We start from the raw sequence: 27,675 nt of genomic DNA, 5'->3' as shown, positions 1-27,675 counted from the left end.
ATAGCACTGGGGAAGCCAGAGGCATATAGATTTCTGATGGATTCTGGAGCTAAAAGAAAGCTAGACTACAGTGAGCAAGGGAAAGGGAAATACTGATGATAAAGCTGAAGGTTAGAAAGAGCCTGTCTGCCATGTTCAGAAATTTGTATTTTATTCAGAGTGTGGTCAAAGCCAGTGGAGAGTGCATTCCCACATGCCTTCTGTCAGGCAACAGCTTATTGAACATCTACCATGTATCAGGCGCCAGTCTAGATGCCAAGAATTATCCAATTAACATTGGATAATTCATATTATCCTAGAAATTGGATAATACAAATTATTCAATTTCCTATAGCTTACATTCTAGACAGGGACTTGAACACAGAAGGTTTTATTTCTTCCATGTTTGTGAAAAGATCTCTGGTTTTCTATGAGGAGTGGAAGAAGGGAGATCAGGGTCCAGGGATGGGATCTGCAGGAGAGATGAAGGAGGAGGCTTCCTGTGCGTTGGTGGAAGATGTTGCTCCCGATGCCCCTTTAACAAAATGTTGTGGTGGAATTTTTTTGGTTCTTGATTTTTTTCCTTTGTTCTTTTTTTCTAGAGTGGTAATAGCTTTGCTTGGCTCCACTATTTCATCTCTCTAGTGGTCAAAACAAATATTTTGAGACTGGCTAAGGCTGAACTGCAATCTGTAGTCTAGAAATGACCGGGGCAGGACAGTGCCTTTGAGACTCTTTGAAGCAAGAAGCTATGCACACCCATCAGCATGTGGAGTACAGCCCTGGGGCTATACATAGCTGACTCCAACAGCACAGTCCTTTTCCTGAGAACCTAATTACCTTCCCATGCTTTGCTTTCTCTTCCTATCCTCCTCCTCCTCCTCCTTCTTCTTCTCTCTCTCTCTCTCTCTCTCTCTCTCTCTCTCTCTCTCTCACACACACACACACACACACACACAGGCCAAATTAATGCAAACCTGGATCCCACAATGAATTCAGAACCTATTATGATCACATAATAGGCTAATTTGGCTTTTCTTAAAGTATGATCCAAGAATCACCTGTGTCAGGAGAACTATGGCATAACTCAATGTCCAGATTCCTTTGTAACCTGCAAAGCTCAACTGTCAAAGCAAAGCCTAGGAGATCCTGTTTTACATATTATCCATGGATTTTTTTTTAATGTCACTTCTCTCACCATAGGAAATAACTTTTTTAACCAAAAGAAAACTTCTCAACTTCAGTGTCTGCTCATTTCTCTGTGACCAGGGGTTGACCTTGAAAAGCCCTCCTTTTCCTGGGACCCCTGGAAGGCAGAACATCATGACAAAAAAATGGCTTCAGAATGAGCCAGATCTCATTTCCAGGGCCAGCCCTGGCAGTAACTAGCTATATAACTGTGGCTATACATTTCTGTCTACATTTTTGTTTCCTTCATCCAGAAGATAGAGATAATGCTTCATGTGTCTGTTGTGAGGATTAAATAAAGCAACAGAGAAAAGTCCTCACAGTGGCTTTGGTGCACATGAGGTAACAACTGGCAATGGTAACAGCAGTTTTGTGGCTATCTTCATTCTCCTTCACATTTGCTACTAGTAGGACCTGGAGGGCATCAGAGAAGAAAAAGATGGAAAACAGTATAGAAAAACAAATATCTTTCTTTTATCTCTAAATGCAAACTTTTATTCACTGTACTCTCCTATCGAAGAACGATTCTTTAGCTGAGGACACAAAATGCCTGCACAAATTCCTTATGTAAGTGTAGAGATAGTTATTCCCATAAGGAGTAGAAGCAACACTCCCACACTGTAGCCCTCCCATGCTCTTGCAAGGCTACAAAAGCTGGGCTTGTCAGAAAACACCTTCTGGATCCATCTCCTGAGAACTTTTCAACCAAAAGGTAATCCAATGGCACTGGGGGAGTGGGCAGGGAGGTAAGAGGAGGGGAAGGAGCCATCTAATGCCATCAACAGAATTTAATTCTGTTGTAAACTTGGAACCTAATAAAGGTAGGATCCTCTTGAGAAATAAAATACAATATATACAAATATAATCATTTAATATAATTTGGTTTTATAATTATTTAATATAATTTTATTACATATCTATTTCCTTCCCAAATGGCAGAAAGAAAACCTGAGGCTTAGAGAAACGGAAGATACTTTTCAGGATTGGCAATCACAATAGAACGAGAGTCAACTCTATTACCAGAACCCCCTGCTCTAATGCCTGTCTTCTTTCAATGGCTCATGTTTATCCCTTTTGAATGGGACCCTCCTCAACTCATATTTAGATACTCTGAGTTGGGAAGCCAAGGGTGTCAAACAAAATGTGCATTCTTTGAATGGAGGAAAGACATAAAAATGAAGAAGTACTTTCCAAACCGGCCCTCGGTCCATGAGAGAAGAAATCATGCAAACAGAAAGAGTGAGAATGAGGTGAACATCTATTAATTCATGTCACCACTTCCAGGAGAAATTAATGATACAGCACAGGACTCCTCTGTTGAATTCTCCAGCCTATTTAGGTCTAAAGAGTCTGTCACTGGTTGTGATGGCTTCTCTCTGCAGAGCGTCTATTCCAGTTCTCCTCACCACCTTGTTCTAATTAGAGACTCTAACATTTTGACCACAAAATGGAATATAATCCTTAAAAATCCAACACTGTTCCACATGTATTGGCCACAGCATTTTATGCAGGGTAAGATTTGGGTCACTAACCAACTAAAGTTTGTCCTAGGCATCTTCTAAAAGGACTAGCTGATTGTATAATTATGTCAATGTGAGCCCTAATATTATTATTATGTATAACTAAAATGCACTAATAAAAATGGGGGGGAGCTAGCTGAGAATAAACTTTTCGTCTCTATCCATAAAGCATAAGGTTGTGGCCCAGGGGCTTCACAGGGCCAGGTCTTTTAGCAAGGAATATTTTGAGAAATGAATCTAATGTCTGGTAGAAAGTCTGGGGTCTTAAGGAGAAAGGAATAGAAATGCTGTCAATTCCTGAGTTCTAGGGCCTGGTCTGTGGCTCTTTCTGTGACCCAATGAGATATTGGTTTTTACTCAAATTAAATGAGTTTGGGTCTCCATCACTTGGAATTCCAGGAATACAGTTATATGAGGGGTTGGGATTACAAAACCCAATAGATCAGATTATGGACTGAACAACTCTCCAAGTTCTTGGGGAAAAATTAGATGTTTCTTCTTTAAAACTTTACTATTTGAAAACAGCACAATTTTCAATATCAGCAGAAAAATGAAGTACTTAGGATCAGTGTGATATAAAACATAAGACTTGCTGCTAAAAACTATAAAACTTTACTATGAGAAATCAAGACCTAAATACCTAAGTTAATTGAGAAATAACAGTGTCTATAGATGGGAATACTCAAAAACATTAAGATATCGGTCCTTAAATTGATACAGAAATGGAACAAAATCTTGAATTTTTTTTGTTTTTGAATCACTGACAAGGTGATTCTATAATTTGTAAGGAGATGCAAAGGACTTTGAATATTCACAACAACTTTGGAAAATATGAACAGAGATGGTATGCTATCAGATTTCAAGGTGATTTATAAAGCAATGGATGCTTTGAACCTTAGCATTATTGACATTTTGGGATGAGTAATTCTTTATTAGGGGGCACTGTTCCATGTATTATTGGATATTTAGCCACTTTCCTGACCTCTACCTATTGGATACCAGTAGTTCCCCTTCCCCACTGTCACATCCAGAAGTGTTTATAGACATTGCAAATGTCCCTAGAGATCAAAATCACCCTCACTTGAGAGCTGCAGAGCTAAAGTTATCAAGATTAAGAGGTATTGGCATAGAAATAGATCAATCAATCAATGGAATACAAACAGTAAGTTCCACAAATCAACCCAAACATGTACAATCAATTTTTTTTACAACAATCGTAAAATAGTTCAATTGGAAAACAGTTACTTCAATACAATTAACCTCAATAGGCAAAGAAAAGAACCCCAATTAAATTCAAACCTCACACCATATATAAAAATTAACTCAAAATGAATCCTAACCCTAAATATAATGTAAAACTTCTAGGTTCTACAAAACATCCAGAAGAAAATATAAGTGAAAATGTTTGTGACATTGGATTAGGCAAAGATGTTTTTAGTTATGACACTTCAGCAAAAAAGAAATTGAAAAGTTGAATGTAAACAAAATTTAAAACCTCTGCTCTTCAAAATACAGTGGTGTGAAAATTTTTAAAAAAATAAGAAACTGAATGGAAATTGTTTTGCAAATCACATATCTGAAATAGGACTTATATTTATGTAGAAAATATAAATCTCAAAAGCAACACAAAGAAAGCAAATGCCACAATTAAAACATGGGCAAAGGTTTTGAACAGATACTTTATCAAAGGAGATATGTGGATGGCAAATAAACCCATGAAAAGATGTTGAACGTCACTAATTATCAAAGAAGTGGAAATTAAAACCATCATGAAACACTACTACATACCTATGAAAATGGCTAAACTTAAAAAAGACTAAGCACACCAAGTGCTGAGGAACTTAAGGTAGAACTAAAACCCATGGGCTGAGTAGAGTAGTGCAAGCCTATAATCCCAGCAATTTCAGAGGGAGGCAGGGGAATCACAAGTTCAAGGCCAGCTTCAGCAACTAACTTAGTGAGGCCCTAAGCAACTTAATGAGACTATGTCTCAAAATAAAAAATAAAAAGGGCTAGGCATGTGGCTCAGTGATTCGGTGCCCCTGGATTCAATCTCTGGTACCAACAATGACCACAAAAATTACATAAGAACTAAAACTCTTAAGCACTGCTGCTGGGAATGCAAAATGGGCGAGTCTTTGAAAACAGTCAGGTATGTTCTTAAAACACGAAGTATACGCTTACAGTGCTGGTTTGCTGGGTGGTTCTGACAATGCTTTGCAGACTGGGCAACTTAAATAAGAATCCATAGTCTCAGTTCTGGAAGACAGAGGTCCAGCTGGTCCCCTCTGAAGGCTGTGAGGAAGAGTGTCCCACACCAATCCCCTGGTTTCTCAGGCAATCCTTGGCTAGGGGGACGCATCACCCTGATCTCTGTCTTTAGCTTCACATGTCCATTCTTTCTTGTGTATGTCTGCATTCTAATTTCCCCTTTTTTATAAGAATTGTAGTCATATTGGATTAAAGCCTATTCTGATGACCTCATTTAAATTTCATTATCTCTGTAAAGAGCCCTTTTCAAAGAAGGATCAGATTCTGAGGTACTGTGGGATAGAACTCCAATATATTTTGGAGGGTGATAAAATTCAACCCATAACACCTACATATGATCCAGCCTCCAGCCATTCCATTCCTAAGTATTTACCTAAAAGAAATAAAAACATATCCATATGTTCACCAATTTTAGTCATAATAATAGCCAAACGAAATATCTATCCATGAGTGCATGAATAAACATACCTTGTTCCATCTATACAATAGTACTTAGCAATGAAGATAAATTAACTACTGATATGAACAATTATGTGGTCTAGGTGAATGTCAGAATAAGTTACACCAAGCAATAGAAGCCAGACGAAGTAGAATACATCCTTTCTGACTCCATTTACATGAAATTCAAGAAAGTGCAAAAATCAGTTTGAGGATACTGATCAGTGGTAGTAGCGTGCTTGCCTAGCATACATGAGGTCCTGGGTTTGATCAATAGCACTGCAAAAAGAGAAAATACTTCACAGTATTATAACAAGCAAAGAAACAGTTGCCTAGTGATGGGGGAGAGGTTGGGGAGGGCTGGGAGAAAGTGAGAGGGAGAGATTTTAAAGAGGGGCAAAGAAACTGTTGGGGATGACCAGTTCATTCTCTACCTTGATTGTAGTGATCATTTTACATATTTATACCTATGTCAAAACCTATCAAATGTCTTGAAATATGTGCAGTTTGCATGTCAATTATACATCTCTAAAGCTGTTTTTCAAAGAGCTTGCACATGAAGCAGAGCACCTAGTAATGCAAACAATAAGCAGCTGTCATGCTAATCTGATGATTTGATAAGGCATTTGGGACAACTTTCAAGAAATGATGCCTCTCCATAATTTAAAGGTAAGATATTGAAATTTTTAAAGTAGTTGTCTTCTTGGAATGTCCTCTAAGATGCCCTAAAAGGAAATGCTACTATTTAAAAGAGGCATAGGGCTTTAGGCTGGAGGATGAGCACCTGCAAACAGTGACTAACCCCAGATAACTAAAGTGGAAAGGAGAATACCATAGGAGCACACACACTCAAGCTGATTGTCATGCTGATGCCACTTCAACCCATTTATTCAGCACACATGTACTAAGCTCCAATTGTGGCCCCAAGCTTTGGATGCAAGGTAGAAACAGATTCTCTCCAGATAAGAGGAGCTCCTAATCTTATGGGGAAAGAGCAAAGGCTGCACACTCTCATTCTGCAAAAGCACTAATCAGGATTCTCTGATTGTTGGGTGCTAACTGTGAGAAAGCAAAAAGGGGAAAAGGAAGCAGGCCTGTCACTTCCAATCAGATCCGTACGTGACTCATTGGAATTTAAATCCATCACAAGAACAATTTCCAGATGACCCAAATCAACATTCTGCATTTAATGGTAAAATGTAACAAAGTATGGAAGGTAAGCATATAATTACCCTCTTTAGTGCTAGAGTGAAAGTTTGGAACTTCCTCCTACACTTTCTAGAGTCTTGTATGCTATGCCTGTAGATTTAAATTTAGCTAAGTTATATGGAGTCTAGAATACAGGATGAGAAAGGATATAATTAGAGCGTATAGAATTAATCCATAGTCCATATTCTGGGTAAGATTAATTTGGATTCATTAAAATCTTCTTATTTACACCAAAATTCAACAACTTGCTGGAGGGCAGAGTCCTAGGAAAAGAGCTGAAAGAAGTGCAGGGGAGGCAGGGAGGAGCTAAACCAGAAAAAAATGGCCTCCTAAACCAGAAGTGTGGGCCTTCTCCCAAAGCATCCTGAATACATAGCTGGTGTATGTGACAATGCTTTAATTTTAAAGTGTTTTTTAAATGTTGCTATTACCATCAGGTAGGTACACAGAGACTCAGGCTGAGCTGCTGTGCACAGGCTAGTTCCCTCCAATGCATGTACAATCTTCCCTATGATCACTTACAATTTTAAGGTGAAATTCCATGCCTGCTCATCTTCTACCAAAAAATAAATAAATAAATAAATTAAATACTCAATGAAATAACCAATGTTGCAATGCAGGTGAAGCTGCTGTCCATGGTTCTGATTTTACTTTTTTTTTTTTTTTTTTTTTTAAGTCCTTGGAAACCATGAGTTCCCAGAGAAGCTTTACTTCGCCTTGCAGTGAAGCAGGCTTGCACAGAGTATGCAAATTTTTTGCAAAAGGGAAAGAAGAGATGCTCAATGCTTAACAGAGACCATTTCCTCAGACATTTCTGTGTGTGATAGTGAAGGGTAAAATTCCTCAAAAATCCACAGGAAAATAATACCTCTGAAGCTCCTAGATAAAAAGAAACAACACCTACTTTAAAAAAAAATATAAACACACCCCTAGAAATTTTATTGTCAACCATCATTAGACCTTGCTTTTGGATGGGAATGAATCCTCAAAACCTTTGAGATCAGCCAAATAACCATGTATACTGTCACTAATGTTATAAAAATGCTTAAATATTTAGTTAAAAAGTAAAAATGGGAGATTTTGAGAGGTGCCAGAGATGCAAACTGAGAAGTACTCCATAGCAGAAGAAAGCAGTCCTTGATGCATGTCACAAATGAAGACTCACATGTGCCATTTTTAATTATCCTTTAGGATCAAAATAGAGATCTCTGCATCTGAGCCTCTTCCTAAGAAGAACTACTCAGAGGAAAGCTGTTGAGTTTTCCCAAACAGAAGAAAAATAGACATCCAAGAAGCTTCAAGAAAAAGATGATTCTAAGATGACCAGCCCATTGTGTCCAATCATACCTGCACACTCCACTCTGAAGAGAGAAAGAGCTGGAGAACTTGCCCGGCTAATCTTGGAAGAGACACAGTCTCTATATTCTGGAAACCATCCCACCTTGGGTAAGTTTTCTATGCCTCAGTGATGACACTTAAAAACACCTAACTTCCTGAAGCTCCTAAGGCCATCTAATAATCTAAATTAACAACCCTTGTGAATTTATTAAAGCTAATTTATTAGTTTTAGAATTTTAAAATAATTATTAAATATTAGATTTATAATAATTAAAATTTTTTAAACTAATGTATTAAAACTCAGTCTGGCAGGCAGCTGTAAATAAAACCCACAAATAATGAATCAAGGACCAAAAAAGTCAAACTCTAGATCTATAGCCTATATGCTATAGGCTATAGATCTAGATCCTCCAGATCTATAGCCTACATCCACAGGAACATGACTCACAGAAAACTAGCTTCCAATATACGAGTTTTTACAAAAGTCACTTCTTCTAGTTTAAGAGGGTACAGTCTTAAGGAATGGCTGCTGTGGTCAGGGGCTGTTAGACAATCTCTCTTCCAGAAGTTCCTAGCCCACCAGCATATCTGCAGGAAGTGTTCAATTACTTGGGTATTATTTCAAATTATTGAATTTCTGTCTTAGGAACTTTAACTTATAGCTTTTGACATATAAATCCTCCCTATAAAATGTGTTTAGAGATATGAGTACAGGCAGTAGTTTATACACAACTAGGTTGAGGAAACTCTTCAGTTTCTTACCTTAACCATGAAACTCAAGCGCAATAGATTTGAAAGAGGAGAAATAGAATGAATTCACATGCTCCAAAAAGTCAGAATGCACCACCAAATATTTAGCCAAATGTAATATTGGAAGAGCTGCTTCAGAGTAAATTTTGGAGATGGAATACTAATCAAATATGTTATGCCATATTTCAACCATCAAAATAACATTTATTGCTTGATGCCTCCACATACTGAAGTCAAAGTATTCAAGTTAGAGCAACATGAGTTTTTTTTCTCATTTCCATCCAGTGACATGCCTTACAGTAAATGGCTATGAAAAACACAAACCCCATGCAAGTTACAGGTGCTATTTTAAAGAATGTTTCCAGGTCCTTTAATAAAATGGAACGTTGCATATCAAACTCAGAAGAAAGTACAGCCAACTACATAATGAAAGGCTGAACTTTTCAGCACTCCACTTAATTTTACATCTGTTGAATGCCTACTATGGGACAAGCTCTATGTTGGAATTCAGGGCAAAAAAAAACATTTATTATACTTGCTCTCTGCCCTCAAAATAAAAAAAAAACACAGCAGGAAGTACAATTTCCTTAACCACTTTGAGCACTGAACCCTTTTATCCACATTTCTGTTTTTCAAAGCAATTTAAGAATGCAGGTCCCCATCCATACATGATATAAAAATTAAAATAAGGGATATTTCTCCAGATTACAATCTGGGAAATTTCCATGAGTAAAACAGATTGCAATCAAAGCAAAAGATAATGGAAAAGCTGAGGGCTAATGGTTAGATCCAAGGCAAGATCTTATGAGTAATGTAGAGATGAACAGTGAACAGGGAAGATGACGGTCAAAATGACTGGCTCACGTGGACCATGGCCTTTTGGGCCAAGCAGTGGAACATGAAATTTGATAGTTGAGACTAATTCTGCAGGACCAAAAAGCAAATTGAAGACTTTGTTCTTGATTAAGAAAATGACATGAAGAAAGCCATATTTTAAGAAGCAATTTAACCATGATATTTTAGGACATTCTGAACATAAAGAACAAAAAAATCTTAAATATACTTGGACCCAAACTCTATGTTTAGGGCCCCAAATGTTTCATCTCAGAAAAAAAATGGGCCTACAAAATTATGGTAACAAGAGGTCAAAAAATGTATTCAATATAGAGAGCACCCTAAAACTAGACATAAAAAAGCTGAAAGGATGTAGTAAATTTTAATTTGATTCTCAATAGCAGAATTAGTCTGAGGCATTAGAAAGGAAATATATATTATGAGGTCCTGAAGGCGATGGATTTTGATTTTTTTTTTTTTGTAGTTGAAGATGGACAGAATGCTTTTTATTTTATTTATTTTTATGTGGTGCTAAGGCTCAAACCCAGTGCTTCACACATGCTAGGCAAGCGCTCTGCCCCTGAGTTACAGCCCCAGCCCTGGACTTGGATATCTGAGGTCCCTTGAAAAGCAACACAATGGAGCCTTTCAAGTTCTCGAATCATGAACTTGGACTAACCGGACTCAAACCCCACTGCATTCAAATACTATTTATTTTAAATTCATCCAAAATATGTGTTTTGGTTATAGGGAGTCATTTATACTCAAGAAGGTTCTACAACACATGAACTTTAAGAAATTATACAGTGTCCCTTTTTTTCTACTTTAGTCTTTGAAAACCATATTTTTTTCTAAGCACTGACTATGTATCAAGGACAGTGAGAATAAAGCTGTGGGGGTGCAATGCTAGATATGACCACTGTCTCACAAATGGTGTGAATGTTCGGAAAACTCAGAATAAATCTTCGGGGACCACTTCCACAGACCAAGTCGTCACAGCATATAGAATATCCCCAGTGGTGTGTGCCAGAGATGTTAAAATTGAGCAGAGTGCATTAATTCACCATAGATACTAACTACCCTTTTAAAAAGAAGTATAAAATTACCAATCTGTATTAAAAGCCAGCAACCCACTTCTGTAGCTTTTAAGAGGAGGCCACTGCTTTATACATCCATTTGCAGTATCAACCTACTCCTTTCCTGGAGGAATTGTTCAGCTTTAGAGGTTTGGTCCAGGTTCATCCAGGTTCTCTTTACATTAGCCTCCTGAGTCACAATGAGGTCATCTTACATAGTCTTAGCCAATCAGAATGCTTTATTCTTTCTGGACACATGGATTGGCTCAGGGATAGGCATATGGCCCAAGTTAAGGCAGTAATTCTGCCCTGAGGATTTTTACTAGACTACCAGGAAAAATATTTCTCTTCTAAAATTATGAAAAGAAATTTTGTTTAAAATTCTTGGAGTAATGTTTCTATCATAAGGATTAGAAACTGTTTGGGGAGGAGGGGGAAGTCAGGGAAAGCAGAAACAAGAGATGAAAAGGTAAAGCAAGAAATATTATGACTGGATCACCTGGATCCAGCCTCACCTGAAACTTTTCTCTAAAATGAGCCAATCAATTTTTTTCCTTAATGCAAAAAGAATTTTTCCCCCTCACACAAAATAAATTTTAGAAAGATATGCTTTAAATACTTCCCTAAAGAATACATGTTAGTCCCATCATCTCTAACTTGAAATATCTTCAGAGTACCAAGGGGGAACACAAACCCTGATAAATTTGATGGCCCATAGCCAAGATTTCCAACAGGAAGTAGTAGTAAGAATTATTCCCAATTTGTTATTTAATAAATTTTGGAGAAAAGAAGCACATTGTGATGAGATTATGGATTTGGAAATGTGCAGACCTGGGGTACATGTTAAGTCCTGGCCCTATCACATACCGGAGATGTGACCTTGGCCAAGGTGCTTAACCTCTGCTTCTCATCTTGTGAGATTTAAATAAGACACTGTACATAAAGTGCCTTCCTCAATTCCTACCATGTAGTAAGCTCCTCAAATCAATGATAACTATTACCATGGATACCATTATTACTAGTGATTATTGTCAATATTGGTAGTGGTGGTGTATCTTAGCCCATTCAGGCTGCTGTAACAGAATACCATAGGCTGGGTAGCTTATCAACATTAGAAATGTACTTCTCATAGTTCTGGAAGTTGGAAATTCAAGGTCAAGGCACCAGGAGATCTGGTGTCTGGCAAAGGCTTACTTTCTAAGTCACAGTTATCTTCTCACTGCATCTGTCCAAGGCAGAAGGCGAGGAAGCTCTCTGGAGTCTCTTTCATAAGGTCACAAATCCCATTAACAGGGGCTCTGTCTTCATGACCTAATTATCTACCAAAGGCCCCACCTCCTAACATCATCATACTGAGGGTTAGATGACTTTGGGGAGGACACAAACATTCAGACTCTAGCATGGTGGTGGGTGCCAGTTACATGAAATCATTGTGCCGAGCATTCAGGGTGCAAAATGAAATCACATACAATTTTTGTTTTTTAAGGAGCCAACTAACCACACTCTGAAACATCTGACAAACACACTGGAGTTCAGGGAGGAGGGAAGTGGCTATGTTGGGTGTTTTGAAGAAGAGTCTATGGTCTAAAATTTATGTAGCAAATCAAAGTTTACAAGGCAATGTGCCTGGCATCATTTGAACAAAATACAAAATAAAAATGAGAGAGCAAATAAGATGTATTATTGGTCACATTTCTGCTACCAACAAACATACGTGAAGGCAAATCTGAAGACACTGAAGCCCCTAGAGGGAAGAGGTTTGCCCAGGTCACACAGCCTTCCATGGGAAAAGTTGAGTACAAGAAGTCATTTTAAAGCTTTTCAATTATTTTTAATTATTGCTCCTTTTAATTATATATGATAGTAGAATCTATTTTGATATACAAACATGGAATATATCTTATTCTAATTAGGACCCTAGTCTTGTGGTTGAACACAGGATTGAGATTCACCGTGGTGCAATATATGTGCATAGGAAAGGTGTCAGATTCATTCCACTGTCTTTCCTGTTCCTGTCCCCTCTCCCTTCCCTTCATTCCTCTTTGTCTAATCCATTGAACTTCTATTCTTCTGCTTTCCCCCTTGTTGTGAGTTAGCAGTCATCTGTCAGAGAGAACATTCCATCTCTGGTTTGGGGGAATTGGCTTATTTCACTTGGCATGACAGTCTCCAGATCCATCCATTTACCAGCAATGTCATAAAGTCATTCTTCTTTGTAGCTGAGTAATGTTCCATGGTATACACAAACCACATTTTCTGAATCCATTCATCTGCTGAAGGGCACTGAGGTTGGTTCCATAGCTTAACTATTGTGAATTGCACTGCTATAAACCTTGATGGGGCTGTGTCACTGTGAGACTTCTCCATTTTGAGGCTTCTGTAGTCTGGGGCGCATCCCTGTTTTCATTCTGAAAGGGTTAGCTGATCCATGTCATATGCAACAAACTCTAGTGCAACCTTCTTCTCAACTCCTGTCAGTTTGAGGATTGTATCATTTCCTGTGGTCTCTGTTTCTGTAATTAGTTAGTTCCCTAAGCTGACCTGAATGCAACATCTTTATTGTAGTGATGAATTTTACAAGGTTCAACCAGCAGTTTGTTGAAAGACACATCATATTGATCATGATTGTTATCAACCTGGCTCTCCAAATCATTTTTCTCTTAAGCAGAGTCGGGAACATGAAGCGAAATTGTTCTCTTGTTTTGATAATGATCTGGCTTCCTTTGGTGAGCATCTCTTCCAGGCAGAGGACTCTAGCCCTCCTGCACCTAGGATTCCAACTCCTGCCTGCCCAGACAGCACCCCAGACTTGAAACAGAATTCCTAGTACAGATTAGCATCTCGCCCAAGGGATAACCATGCTCTGCTTTAACTCGCAACTTTTTTTTCTGAAGCTGAAAACCCTGCTAGGTTTAAACTTTTAAATGCTTACTTCAACTTATTTCCACAGCTGGGAGCATTAGAAAAATAAACATGCAATATCTATTACTTCTCTGGCCTCTCAGTCAGTAATACAGTTGAAAATGTAAAGTGTAGGATGTCGTACAGGGCACTGTATCTCCCCAATTTAATTCCACTTCACATTTATAGCTCTCTGTTTTAGGAAGCCAGACCATCCAGCCTTGGATTTCAATTCATTTTCTGAAACTTCTGAGATTCTCTCTCCTTACCCACAAATCACAGACAATTTTACAATTCCCCCTCTCTTTGATAGCCTCCTGGCTCACTGTAGCTCTGTCACCAGCTGGATTATGGTCCGCTAATGGTGGTGGATTCCAGAGAGACAGAAGGCTGCTTTCAATCCATTTGTTATTTTAATGACAACGAATCACCCCATAAACCTTGTTAAAACCTCATTTAATCTAGAAAAACTAGAAGCACGGAGACATTTAAGCAGGAACATGGTAATATCAGCATCCATCAAAACAAAAATAATGGAGTGGAAGAAGACCTAAAAGGGTGGTCCCCCGAGGCACATGATCATCCCGGGATGAACCAGAGCCATCCATTCACCACCTCTCCCATGAGCTATCTCCTGGTTTAACCCTCGCTTTGTCAGCCACAGAAAACCTCACACGCTTTCTCTCAAACTTCTCCATGCAAGGAGTTAGACAAACCTGAAGTCAGAGTGGATCGCCAAAACACTAGGAAAAATGAATTAAAGAACAACTGGTGCAGGGACCTTGGAGAGCTTGTCAACAATCCCCTCACTTTATAGATATTCAAACGCAAGCCCAGAAGGGAGGGGTGAGCAGGGATTCCTCCAATGAGTCTTTTAAGGTGCCCCAATGACACCTGAAATCCAATTTGCTAGAACTCACCATTCCAGTCTTGGCTCTGCCATGGTCAACTGCATAATGCAGACAACTTGTTGACCCTGTCTCCTGGTTTCGCTTCCCTAATCTGCACAACAGGGAGGACGACACTGCCCACTCACGGTCTTGCTGTTGTAAGGTCTAAATGAGATGCGCACGTGAAATGCCAAGCACACTGAAAGCAACTGGGAAATGGCAGGCCTCGTACGATCATCCATGGTGTGGAATTTTAGGGTAATGCACCTGAGAAATGAAGTCAATCCATTGACACCTCTCTTGTAATCTTTTTTTCTCACTGTGTTTCCTTTTCTTTCGAAACTGTGTCTTATAAGCTCTGTGTGGGTGACCTTGGGCAGGTCAATTTACCAATCTAGTCCTCAGGCTCCTTGTCTATAAGACAGGGACAAAAGATCAAGTGACATGTGTAATCTTAAGTGAGTCTACTATTAAAAAGATTCTAGAACCTGGGCCACTGACCAGGTTCCCAAGCCATTTCCCTAAAGGGTTCCTGGTCAATGTGAAAAGCTTCTCGTGATACTCAGCCCCACAGAGAGGGTCTCTTAGGGACAAGGAGAAGGTGAAGCTCTCCTTCCATCTCTCCATGCCATGGTCTCTTTCAGAATTACTCTGAAAACCCCAAACAACTTCCCATGTGGTGATAAAACCTTTCACCTGTTGAAAAGACCCTGTCTGTCTCAACTCTCCTCTCCTCTGCCAGCGGGCTATGACTGTCACACTACCACGTCACTCTACCCAACACCACATGGCTTCTGGCCTGCCTTCAAGGAGCCTAGTTATGGGGCATGGGAGGAGATGCTGCTGAAGAGACCCATGGGAGCTCACCCACAATGTTCTCACTTTCAGAACCCTTCGTTCTCGGTGATGAACGTCACCCAAAGAGACAGACAGAATTCCGCATGTGAAATTCGGAGCAGTCCTGTCGATCAGGCAGAGTCTGAAGTCTTCACTAGATTTTCTCATTTTCTACATGAGTAGGGAAGGTTTTTTAGATGCTGCATGTTATTTTAAGAGTGCCACCTGGATGGACTCCTTGCATCTTCTCCACAACACTGGGAGTAGCAACCTGATGACGGATATTTTTCAAATGGGAAAACTAAGGCACAGCCCTATCAAGATCAATTTCGTCATTTTTCCAGCCACTCCAACTAAGACTTGATTTCCTAGCCATATTTATCCTATATAGCTTTGGTGCAGACTTTATTTATTTAAAGCAGAATTTGATAACTCCTTTACAGACATTAACTGAGCCTTCTTCACATCTATATAGCAAATTCACAAAATCATTAAGTACTATCAAAAACTCTCAACAGGAATATTGATTTTTCCTATGATTCTTCCCTGACATGGTTATTACTGAGAATTTAAACTTACGCATGTTAAAATAAATTGGCATATACTGCTGAATACAATCAGTGTGATCTTTCATCACATGATTTTGAATCATCAGGTGAAATTGTACAGTTGGAGGATCAGTAACAGGGAAGCATCGGCCCTTCTTGCCACAACTTGAGACCCTGTGGATGCAAAGTCTCCCCCTACCTCCTGTGAATGTTTTGTTTTAGATAAACTGTTTTCAACTTAAGTGCTTTGGTTCTGCATATAACTATAGGATTTATTGTAAGGAATTGGCTCTTTATGGAAGCTAGAAAGTTCCATGATCCTTCACCTACAAACTGAAGACTTAGGAAACACAGGGGTACTGTTCCAATATGTGTCTCAAAGCCTCGGGCAAGAAGAGCTGAGGCTGTGGGCTCTAGACCAGGTCTGGAGGCCTGAGAACCAGAGGCACCAGTCGGGTAAGTTCCAGCCAGGGTCATAAGAAGACCAACACTCCAGCTCAACATAGGCAGAGGTTTCTTCCACCTTTATGTTCAGTGCTGGATCTCAAGAGACTTGATGAGGCTCACCCATCCTGGGGAAAGCAACCTGCTTTACTTAGTCTACTGAGTTCAAGTGCTCATTTAACTCAGATACACACAGAAATAATGGGTACCCTTACCCTTGTGACCTATTTGACACACAAAATTAACCATCACAGTCCCCCTGAGTTAACATTAGGAAGTGATTTTTAAAAATGCAATTTCTCTCAAATCATTCAGGAAAAATAAACGATATCTGAGATCTTAGAAAGGTCCATATATTCATTCTTTATTTTAATCTTTATCTGTGAAACTCTTTGGATCCAGTTATCATGTTATGTCACCTTGAATAATCCCCAAGGCCTAGACTGGTTCTTAAAATATAGGGGGCATCAGATGGAACTTGAGCAAGAAAATATGATGTCAACACTAGAAGGGAAGCAGGAAACTAAGTCCTCTATACTAAAATGTAACTCCTAGGCAAAGGCATTTACTAAGTCAATGACCTACTATGTGCCAGTTCAGCTAAATCACCAACTAGAATGCAAGTCACCCTTCCCAAAGGTATTCATGCAGACCTTCAGCTCAGACCAAATTAATAGCAACTGTGGCCAACATCTTAATTTTTTCCCTTGCTAAATTACTATGGAGATGAATTTTATCAACTTAATCCATCCAGCTTAAACTAATTCTTCATTAAAGCATAACTTTCTCCCATAGGAAAACTTGTAAATCCAGCAGATATAAGCATGAACACCTCCAGTTTGTTTTAATTATTTTTCTTAAATGAGAAGCTCAGCACATTTTGCCAAGGATTAAATCACCTCTGGTCTCATGAATTCGGTATTCTCAAAACTAAATATGTTTTCACATTGCAATTATTTGGCAACTGGAGGAAAACCACTTCATGCCATTACAGAAAAAGTGACAAAGGCCTAAGCAAGTCCATACCTCTTTAACATTTCTGCTAAAATCAATATTAATATTCTAAAAGGGTATAGATTACATTTCTCCTTCATTCTCTGATAGGCTCTCAAATGTTACAAGAAAGTATTTAAAAATTTTTAAACACTCAAGAGAATTGAGAAACAAGCCACAGACTTGAAGAAAATATCCACAACAGACAATATCAAGGACTGTTATCCAAATATACAAATAACTTTTGGGGGTGGGGAAGGTACCAGGGATTGAGCCCAGGGGTGCTTAACCACTGAGCCACATCCCAGCCCTTTTTTTAGATGCATATTTTATTTAGAGACAGAGTTTCGCTAAGTTGCTAAGGTAGCTTTGAACTCAAAATCCTCCTGCCTCAGCCTCCTGAACTGCTGGGATTACAGGTGTGCAACCCCATGCCTGGCTTACAAATAACTCTTTTTTTTTAAAGAGAGAGTGAGAAAGGAGAGAGAGAGAGAGAGAGAGAGAGAGAGAGAGAGAGAGAGAGAGAGAGAGAGAGAGAGAGAGAGAGAAATTTTTTTTAATATTTATTTTTTAGTTCTCGGCGGACACAACATCTTTGTTGGTATGTGGTGCTGAGGATCGAACCTGGTCCGCACGCATGCCAGGCGAGCGCGCTACCGCTTGAGCCACATCCCCAGCCCTACCAATAACTCTTAAGATAAGAAAATAATACCTTACAATGCCCTTGCCTCTGACTCCGGAGTAGTTGGGAGTGCCACTGTATCCAGCAGGATATACTGCTTTCTTTCTTCATGAACCACAGCACTATTTTAGTTAAAAAGATATTGAATTCATTATTAATTGTAAACCTCAGAAGTATTGTCCCTCACAATGGGTAAAAGTCTGCAATATTCCAAATTATCTGTGTTCGGGCTTCAGAGACATTTTCATTTCCTATATACTAAAGTAGATTTGTCTTTGACTTCATGGCTTCTAATTTTTCATGTCTTTTAAAGCCTTCTCTTGTCAAAGTTGACGTCAGGCAGTAAGTTGGCATCAACATTTTTAGGAGACAATATGGCAGTTAGCAGTCTTTGATCCATTCCCCTGCTTGAAATTTATCCTAGACAGAAAAGAGTACTAATATGTTTACATAGGGTATTACTTGTATTATTTTATTTAAAAAACTGAGAACAACCAAAATGACAGGTTTCTATTGAGGCATAAATTTTGGTACATTCAGGAGATGATGTATGTCATGCAACTGTTTAAGGATATATTTTAGGGCTCAGGGTGTAGTTAAGTGGAGAGGGAGTGCCTAGCATGTGTTAGACCCTGGATTTAATCCCAACACTATTATATCAATAAGCTATCTATTTGTATTTTGATACTGAAAGACATCTATATAAAATTAAATTAGCAAGCTGAAAATGGTTTGACACAATTTTGTTAAATATATGTGTGTGTGTGTTTATATATAACTTAATTTCAAAATCAGCCAGAGATCTGAATAGACACTTCACCAAAGAAGACAGAATGGAAAGTAGGAAATATAATATGGTGCTCAAACATTATAAGGGAAATGAAAATTAAAACAAAGTGACAATGCACACTTCATAGAATGGCTCAAATACACAACACTGACAACTGCAAATGCAGACAGGAACATGGGGCATCAGAGACCCCCCAGGTCTCTGCTGTAGAAATGATAGTAGGATGAATCGGACATTATTACCTATGTAATGGTGGTGATACAAACAATATAGCCCATTTTGGATGGTGGTTTGGCAGTTTATTATAAAATTAACCATACTCTTACTGCACCATTTACCGATCATACACTTTCATATCTGCCTAAATGAGCTGAATACATACGTCCACATCAAAACCTACACACAGGTGTTTATAGCGCCCTTCTTCATAATGGCCCAAACTTGGAAGCATCAAAGTTAGGTTTCACTGGTAAAATAAGGTCCATCTGGACAATGCCCTTTTTTCCTCAACCCTAAAAAGAAATGAGCTACGAACCAAGCCATGGAAAGGTATGGAGGAGCCTTATGTACATACTATAAAGTGAAAGAAGCCAATCCGAAAGGCTACATACTGTAGGATTTCAACCGTATGACATTCTGGAAAACATGAAACTAGATGTAATCAAAAAAAAAAAAGATCAGTATTGAGTTTTTAACTGAGGCATATATACACAATGGAATATTAGTCAGTCTTAAAGAAGAATCAAATTATGGTGTTTGCAGGTAAATGGATGAAGCTGGGGAATATTACGCTAAGCAAAGTAAGCCAATCCCACAAAACCAAAGATCTAATGTTTTATCTGCTATGCAAATGCTAATTCACAATGGGGGAGTGGGAAAATAGAGGTACTTTGGATTAGGCAGAGGAAAGTGAAGATAGGGGGGTGGGTATGGGGGTAGAAATGATAGTAGAATGAATCAGACATTATTACTCTATGTGCATATATAATCACATGACCAGTGTGCTTCTATGTTATGTAACAACCAGAAGACTGAGAAGTAATAGTCCATTCATGTATGATGTGGCAAAGGGCATTCTACTGCATGCATAACTAATAGAACAAAAATTTAAAAATTCTCAACAAAACACATACACTAAAAAAAAGATTAGTGGTTCCAGGGGTTGAGAGGAGGAAGGGGAAAAGGAGTGAATCACAGAGTACTTTGGGGGTGGTGAAAATATTCTGTTTGTTGCTATAATTGTTTGGGTTTGGGATGTTCCCAAAGGCTCATGTGTTGAAGCCTTGCTCCCCAGTGCATCAGTATTCAGAGGGAGAGCTTTGGGGAAGCGCCTGGATCATGAGGGCTCTGACCTCATTGGTGGGTGACCCATCAGTGGAGTCATAGCTGACAGGAGTGGAAACTTGAAGAGGTGGGCCTGTAGGAAGTGGGTCCCTGGGGACATACCCTTGAAGGGTTATCATGTCTCTGATCCCTTCTTCATTTCCACTCTCTGCTTCCCATGAGGTATGCAGCTCTGCTCCATCCTGCCCTCCCACCAAGATGTCCTGTCTGGCCTCAGATCCAGAAACAATCGAATCAGCCAACCAAAGACTAGAACCATGAGCCACAATAAATCTTTCTCCTTTAAGTTGGTTTTCTCAGGCACTTTGTCACAGTGATGAACAGTTGACTAACACAATAATGGTGAGTACATGATGCATTTATCCAAACCCTTAGAATTCACAGGACCAAGAGTGAGTCCTCATACCAGCTATGAGCTTTGGGTGATCGTGAGATATCCAAATAGGTTCATCAACTGCAACAAATTTACTCTGGTGTAGGGTGTTGATAATGGAGAAGGCTGTGAATGGTGAATGTAGAGACATCTCTAACTTCCTCTCAATTTTACTGTGAACCTAAGACTGTTCTAAAAAAAAAAAAAACCTATGGGAAAAAATAGTTAAGATACTTGCTAAACCTCAGAATCAAATCACATGGCGTAATTGAATTCCTCTATTTATATTTAACATATCTATAATATTTTTAAGATACAAAGTCTCACCATGTTGTCCAGACAAGCCTCCCCCATTGTAGGAACTACAGGCACAGGCCACCCCACCCAGTTTTCATTTCTGCTATTCATAATTACAAAACATTTTATCAAAGTCATTACCTTTTTGTAATCATCTACTAAAACAGATTCTTTCTAAGAAGCATCAATTCTTTGATTCAACAATTTTTCTGGAGGATATCAATCCCAAAGAAATGCTTGTACCAGAAGCACATGCAAGGATGTCCAGAGAAATACCACTCACAATGTGCGACATTTAAAGCAACCAAAATGTCCACAGAAGGGGAAATAGCAAAAACACAATATATCAATATTATGATATAATACAGAATGAAATAAAACTACATGAGATTACATGGCAACTATTTCGAGGATGCTGTGTGATAAATGTTATGGAATAATGCAAGTAATTCAGCCCTATGTTTGTAAGAACCCACGTGCACTAAATTACACAAGTGGTTTGGTGGGTTCCCATCTGCAGATGCTCCGTAACTTATGATATAGTTATTTTCCAATAAACCCATTATAGATTGGAAATACTATAAACCCAAAATTTATTTAACACCTAACCTCCAGACCCTCATAGCCTGGCAACAATACCCTGCAGAGTACTCGTTGCCAACTTTCAAGATCCTGGGTCTGACTCAGCTACGGCTTGCTGCCCCTGCTCAGCATCACAAGATCAGATCACACTGCACGTTGCCCAAAAAGACCAAAGTTCAAAATTCAAAGTATAGTTTCTACTGAGTGCATATCACCTTTGCACTGTTAAAAAATAGTTAAGTTGAACTCTCTTCTGTCAGGAATGTCTACATGTGCAAATGAATTAAATAAATTTCACAAGGATAAACCCAAAGCTGATACTAGTTTTTTTGTCTCTGGGAAGAGCATATGCCAAGGCAGATTTTTATTTTATTCCCATACATGGTGGTTTCTATAATAAAATAGTCATGCATCACTAATACAATTAAAAGTTTGAAGCAACTGCCCTTTATAGTTCAACTTGCTTTGCCAGACATAGCTTAAAATCTATAATGCTGAATGTAGTCCTAGTGTCCAGAATGGAGTGACACCAGATCTCAGCTATAACTTTAAATCAGCATTAGAAATGGAAAAACTGGGTTGGGAGGAAAGCACTCTTATTAAAATGCAAACAAAATTTAATAAGTACAATGAGTACACTGACCTCTAATAAAGCATATGTCTCATCATTGAATTATTCTCACTTTTACATGTGTGATCAAGTGTGAAAATTTGCTTTTAATTTACTTTACAAGACGTTCTCCATATCCTTCTCCCAAACTACACAGAGCATTATTAAACCAATAAAATAAATCAGATTCCACATAACTCAGCATCTTTTAGGCACACCTAAAACACCAATTCACAAAGAAGAGCCTGAGAACGGAGGTCAGAGGTATAGTCTTCATACCTATGGGATTCAGCACATGTACCCAATCCAAAAAACAACAACAACCAAATGCAATTCTTTTTTTCAAAGCTCAGAAACAAGGTCTGGACTGCATTCCTATTAAATTTCTGAAATGCCACATCAGCCATGTTAGAATGCAGTCAATCTGTCATATTTTTTTCCACAATGTGAACTATTTCAACATGATTTGATGGGCACCTGCTTTGGGATTTCAGCTAATGCTATTAGAATTCTTATAGGCAGATGATACTGGGGGCAAGGGACCATTTCTTGGAACATGCAGTTCAATTATTGTTGGGTCACTGCTCTAGATTAAATAGCACAGGCAGAATTAGAACAAGTTTTGAATATACTCTGGCGTCCATCACAGGCTCACCTTTTCTGATTCTTATATCAGAGCATGCACAATGCCATTTATAGGAAATCACTTTGCATCAATTCAGAACAGATGCCCAAAGAATAATATGCTTCTACAGACATGAGCTTTGAAAGATCCAATCAAAGAATGCCCTATTCATTTGATGGCCTTTTAAACTTTAGAAAAAAAAAAATAAGTTTGATATGCTGGGACACAGTCAATTTCAGGGAATTCTGTTCTCTCTCCAAAACAGATGTTCTCAACCACTTGTTCTCCCCTGCAAGGGACATCTGATAATGTCTAGAGACATTTTGGCTGTCACACTAAACAAGGAAATTGCTACTAGCATCTAGTGGGTAGAAATCAGGGATGTTACTAAATATCCCATAATGTACAACACAGTCCTCCATAACAAAGAATCATCTTATCCAAACTGTCATCAGTGCCAAGGTCCCTTCAAAAACATAGTTCCTACTTAAATATGTTTGTAAATTTTCCTTCTACTGCACAAGCAAACATCCTCAAAGAGCTATCCATAGTCTCTAGCATTGTTCCTCACCTTCCAATCACATCACCTCCCAGCCCAATATGGATCCTGCAGCCCTCACACCAACATAACTCCCACTGAGGTCACTGGTGAGCACCTGTCACCCAACCCAGGGAACACTTTCCATCATGTTTGACATCTTTCTGAACACTGCTCCCCGCTTGCTTCCAGGCCCCTGTATTCTCCTGGTGTTCTTCCTCCTCTTCTGTCTCAGTGGCACTTTGCTCCTTTTGAGATGACCAATACATGTTGCAGTCTCTCGCTTTCTTTCAGACCCCCTTTTCTCAAGGTCTTTTAAGGTGACTGCATTAGTTTCCTGTTGCGATAACAAATTACCACAAACTTAGGAGCTGAGAATGACAGGAATTCAGTATCTTACATTTCCGTAGATCTAAGTCCCAGAACAGGTCTCACTAGGCTAACATCAAGGTTTCCACTGACGTGGCTCCTCTTGGGAGACTCCCGGGGGGGAGGGGGGGTAATCCATTTTCTTGACTTTCCCAGCTTCCATATGCCTTGGCTTGGGGCTCTCTTCCATTTTAAAAGCTAGAAATGGCCATCAAATCTTTCTCACTAAAATTTCACACTTTAGCCTCCCTCTCCCCCCTTGTGAATGCATCGGGTACACACAGAAAATCCAGAAAAATCCAGAATAATCTTATAAGAAGAAATATATCTTATTACAAAAATACATATCATGCATATTTTATATGTAGATTACTTTATGTGGCATATATGTGCTATAGTTAGATGTGTGTGTGTGTGTGTGTGTGTGTGTATATAACTTAGATAGATAGACAGATATCTCTGGTCTTGGCCCAATTTCCAGGCTCACAGCTCTTAAAACTCTTGGAATCTCCAAAGTGATGCCTTTTAGTATGCTAATGAGCTGTCTATGGGACAGTCTCCCCATAGGGGCTGTTGCCAGAAAAATCCACCTTTGTGATTAGTGGGTTGGTACTTTCAGTCCTATCTTCCCATCTCCAGAGAGGGCAGGGGGTCTGAAGTTCGAGTGGATCCACATTGACCAATGATATATAATCGATCATATCTGCTTAATAAAACTTCCCTAAAATTCCAAAAGAACTGGGTTCCAAGACTTTCTGGTAGCTGAACACACGGGGATACCTGGAGAACAGTGTTCCTGGAAAGATCATGGAAGTCCATCAGCCTTCCTACCTGGTCTGTCAAAAGCACAGACAGGTTCCAGCCTGGGCTTGAGACTGGCATCTGAAGTGGGGAACAGTCTTGTGGGACTCAATCCTTTACCTGTGGGATGTGACGCTGTCTCCACGTCACTAGTTTAAGAACTGAACGGAACTAGAGAACAACCAAGCAGAGGCTTTGTCTTTCCTCACCACTGATGTCCTTTGTAGAACTTCTTGGGTTTGTGGGGGAAAGTCCTGCACATCTAGTCACAGAAATGTTCTGAATGATGGTATTATTACAGATAGGAAAAAGACTTTTACCCTCATCGTTAATACTTGCCAATTGGGCACCATGGCGCATGCCTGTAATCCCAGTGACTCGGGAGGCTGAGGCAGGAGGATCACAAGTTCCAGGGCAGCACGCACACACACACAAAAAAAATGCCAATTTTTTATTTGTTATTTCCAGCTAGACTTCTAAACTATAGACCCACACCCACATACCCAAAAGTCCAAAAAGCAGTCCCCAAGCCAAATTCACAGTCTTCCTCCTAAAAGAAGGCCTCTGCTAGTGCTCTCTGCTTCAATGAGTGACAGCACTAGTGGTAGGGGGCAGGGAGAAGAATGGGGAGGCTGGGCAAAAGGGAGCCAGCCTAGGAAATCCAAAATCTATAAAGGGCAGGTTACCCCCACTTCCTAGGGTACCAACTTCCAACTTGGGCTCCCTCCTCTGTGGAGGACTCTCTGTCTCTGTCTTCTATCTTTTAAATAAAACTTTTTTGCTCTGGCCTTGGTATTTCTTGGATGTTCAATCTCCACAGTGAAGGAATGGACCTAGATCCTGATGGATCCTCAAGGCTAGAATCCACTTCAGCCATTTAGTAACACACGTTAGAAACAGGGTTGGTCTTCCTTAACAGCTTTTGTTTCCAATCACTGTCTGATCATTTCACTGTTTTTCCCCAATCCACCACCAAGCCCCATGAGTAACTAAATATCTCTTGCATTTACCCACTTTTTATCATCTCCATCCCCATTACTCTCATTCAAGAGAACTCCAATCCATCCAGACTAATGGAATGCCTCCCTAACTAGACGATGCATGCCTAATCTGACCTCTCCAAACTCCATATGGCACTTAAATTCCTCAATGGTTTCCAGTATTTCTAGGGATTAAAAAACAAGCATTTGAATGTGGAAGACAAAACCCTGCAAATTTGGACCCGGTGTGGGTGTGCCTCACCAGCCCCATACATCACAGTGCTCTTCTCTCAGCCTGGGAAGCCACCACCTATCTTTCTTTCTTCACATGGCCTCCGAACATGCCATTTTCTGCCTGGAGTATTTCTTTCATTTCTCTCTTACCATATTTAGCTTCTATTGACCCTCCGCTCACAACCATCCTCTCCTCAGGGAAGCCTTGCTGATCTTCTTTGCTGAAGCCTTCAAGTACCATGTGTCTTTTGCAGTGTTTAGGATAGTTCTGATTTAAAATTTCTTGGTGACATTATTCTGGGAGAGCAGGGACAGTGTCTTTCCTCGCCACTAATTGCCAGCGCCTTGCCCAGACTGTGGGTCAATGCTGTAGTCAACAACTAATTGTTAGGTAGATGAGTTAGTGCAGTGACTCAAGGAGTAAGAAGGCTGGGAGCAAAGATCAGCTAGTGGCCTTGCTCTTGTTCCCTAACAAAGTTTTACTGATCGTGTTTTTGTGTCAAGAACCTATAAGTTATTTCGTTTGCTAGTCAGAATCGTCAGATGCTATCACACCGTCTAAGAATGGTATTATAAGGCCAAGAGGAAAGCAAAGGCTCTTTTTAGCATCCTTTGATTTCTCCTCTAGATTTTATTTTCTTCCCTGGAGACAAACTTGGACCACTCTACATTCCTGCATAGCTCGACTCTGTCCTCAGCCTCACTGGCAGCAATTCTCAAAGCTGCCCATGTCACTTGTGGACACTTATCGAAAATGACAGCATATTTCAACATGGCATTGACTCGCATGATGTTTTTCTAACGTTTAAGGAGTTTGATCTTGTGTCAGAGCTGCTCCTGTTAAATGATCTATTAGGTGCTATGATCTCCAGAAAGGTCATCTGTCCACACTGGAGGCCACAAGTGTCACCCCCGTTTAATGTAATGTGAAGCTGAACTCCCAAACTAACTAGAGGGAAATCGGCACATGTCATTGCTTACTGATCAGAAGTTGAAAGTCTCTGTTCGTTCACACCCACAATGGCACAAATGAGAACTGTCTACTTTAACCAGTGCATAAATGCTTAACAGTTAAAAATCCCGTGACTCAAAGGCAACTGAAATTTAATAGTTATATCATTGGCTTAAAACAATCTTTAAGTATTAAGTATGTTATAACTGAAATGAATAAAAACGTTATTATGCTGCTGCTGTTGTTATTGTTTTGGCTTTATAACAAAAACTTCTAGGAAGAGTAAGTGAAGATATCAAGCAAAACTGAATCTGCCAAACAAGAAAGATTTTCACCACGATGTCAACTCTGAATTCATTTGCAGCTGTGATGGCATGATCATTGTGGGGATCTGGCTGATCCCTAAGTTGGCTGAAGACCACGTCATGCGCAGTGAGATCCAGCTTGAAAGGAAATCACAGCATCCATTATAGTGAAGTATGTTTTAGGAAGTGTTCCTGCAGAGGAAGAATACAGTACTGTATAGGAAAGCTCCAAAAAACTGTCATCAGGCTAGACATCAATGGCAATATTAAGAATTATAGGTAAGTAATTCAATATATGTAATTATGCTAAAAAGCATGTGTATGTGTAATATTTGATTGGCATTGATAACAAAAAAGACATCATCTGGTTTAACTCTTAGCCTTCATCCTAAGCATTCAAAAGAGACCATATGTGCTTTAGGTAGACATTTTATTATTTATTTGTACCCTCATTATTATGCTTCCTTTCTTGTGGCTTTTTTTTTCACTCTTATAGATGGAGTAATTATAACCAATAATCTAGAAAGTCTTTAAGATGATTCTGAGAATATAAGTTTGCATCCCTTAGAAAACTCAGGTTTATGAAGATTTTTTAAATGGACCGGGACCTCAGGGAGACCCAAATCTTCTTCCCCTTGAGACAAGTGCTTTGTCCTGGTTGAGTTATTTCTCCAAAGCACGCAGTCGCTGGCGGAGTGGGCAGGGACTCCAGCCTTCACCCTCAAGCTCTGTACCTCTCTAATATGTTATGGTGCCTCCCCCACAATACTCAATTTTTTTTTTTTTAGACGTGATTAGTCTTTATAGTGTTTTGTTCAAGTGGGATGACTTCCTCCTTACGTTTAACAGAGATGTTAAAAGACCAGAGAGTATGAACCATTAGAAAGAACTCATGAACTGACAGCATTATAACTCAGAAGTTAGCCACACAAATGATGCCATAAATAAAAGGCAAGACAAGTTACAGATGAGGAGGA

This window comes from Urocitellus parryii, chromosome 1, assembly GCF_045843805.1.
Source record: "Urocitellus parryii isolate mUroPar1 chromosome 1, mUroPar1.hap1, whole genome shotgun sequence".
Lineage (NCBI taxonomy): Eukaryota > Metazoa > Chordata > Mammalia > Rodentia > Sciuridae > Urocitellus > Urocitellus parryii.
This window is presented reverse-complemented; position numbering follows the sequence as displayed.